Source organism: Aotus nancymaae, unplaced genomic scaffold (genome assembly GCF_030222135.1).
Source record: "Aotus nancymaae isolate 86718 unplaced genomic scaffold, 86718_ANA_hifiasm-v0.15.2.pri h1tg000028l, whole genome shotgun sequence".
Classification (NCBI taxonomy): domain Eukaryota; kingdom Metazoa; phylum Chordata; class Mammalia; order Primates; family Aotidae; genus Aotus; species Aotus nancymaae.
In genome coordinates, this window is record NW_026988441.1 from 7,370,360 (window position 1) to 7,371,977 (window position 1,618).

Below are 1,618 nucleotides of genomic sequence, written 5' to 3' on the forward strand. Positions count from 1 at the left end.
CTGAGCCATCCCTGGGTTTTTTTCATTGTTATGTTTGAGACGGAATTTTGTTCTTGTTGCCCAGACTGGAGTGCAATGGCGCAATCTCTGCTAACTGCAACCTCTGCCTCCCGAGTTCCAGCGATTCTCCTGCCTCAGCCTTCGGAGTAGCTGGGATCACAGGCGCCCACCACCATGCCCGGCTAATTTTTGTATTATTAGTAGAGACAGGCTTTCACCGTGTTGGCCAGGCTGGTCTCAAACTCCTGACCTCAAGCAATCGCCTGCTTCAGCCTCCCAAAGTGCTGGGACTACAGGCATGAGCCACCACACCTGGCCCATTCCTGGGCGTAATGTCCCAGAACCCAGCATGACTGGGGCCCATGAGAGATGAACATGTTTTATGTTGAATAAAAGCCTCTTTGTGGGCTCTGGAGATCAGGGTGTGCCCCTCAGGGGGTCTGGGCTGTGTGCATCTCTTCCGGTCTGGTGCTGGAAACGTCTGATACCTCCCGGCCTCTCTTCACACCCGGCCTTTCTCCTAACATTGGGGTGCTGCTGACAGCGTGTACCTGCTCATAAGCACACATGGTACCCTATCTCTTCCCAGATCTTAGTCCAGCGACCTCAGGTTGCTAGCTTGAAGTCAGCCGTGGTGGGAGTATTTACACCACGGAAATTGACAAACGCTGCACCACCAAGTTTTTCTTCTTCCTTGGAGAGCCCGTTGTTAGCCTCTGCCAGCACACCACTGCCTTCCTGCCCTACTTTTTTTTTTTTTTTTTTGAGACAGAGTTTTGCTCTTGTTACCCAGGCTGGAGTGCAATGGCGCGATCTCGGCTCACCGCAACCTCTGCCTCCTGGGTTCAGGCAATTCTCCTGCCTCAGCCTCCTGAGTAGCTGGGATTACAGGCACGCGCCACCATGCCCAGCTAATTTTTTGTATTTTTAGTAGAGACGGGGTTTCACCGTGTTGACCAGGATGGTCTCGATCTCTTGACCTCGTGATCCACCCGCCTCGGCCTCCCAAAGTGCTGGGATTACAGGCGTGAGCCACCGCGCCCGGCCCCTGCCCTACTTTCTTTTGAACCTTGCCTCCTGAACTCCACTGATGAAGGGCTCTCAGATCCCGCCTCCCCACCCAAAAATGAAAGGAGGACTCAGACTGAGGATGCAGGGGCGCAGCACCCAACTTCTGAGCATCCAAGTTCTCCCGAGGGCTTGCCTGTGTCACTATGAGTAAAATTCTACTTCAAGAAATAATGGTGCCATCCCTGGAAAACATCCTCAAGCCAAGCTCTAGTTTTCAATCCCACCATCAAAACTGAAAACCAATTAAAAAAAAAAAAATCTAAAAAAGGGAATGTATGTTTGAAATGTAGGGCTGCCTCCTCCAAATCTATTTCCCCCTCTTCCTGTCTCTTATTTACAGATGGGAGGCTCCAGCTGCTCTCTGCTAAATAGCCACAAGTACCGGTGGTTCGTCCCATGCAACTGCCCCAGTTCCACCAGTGTCTGGATGAAATTCACCTTTAGAAAATCCTAAAACAAAAGAAAAAAGGAGTAGAGATGGAACAGGCAAGTTGCCTTTCATTTCCCTACCAAATCGACGCATTCCCAATGTGCTAATGAGAGAATG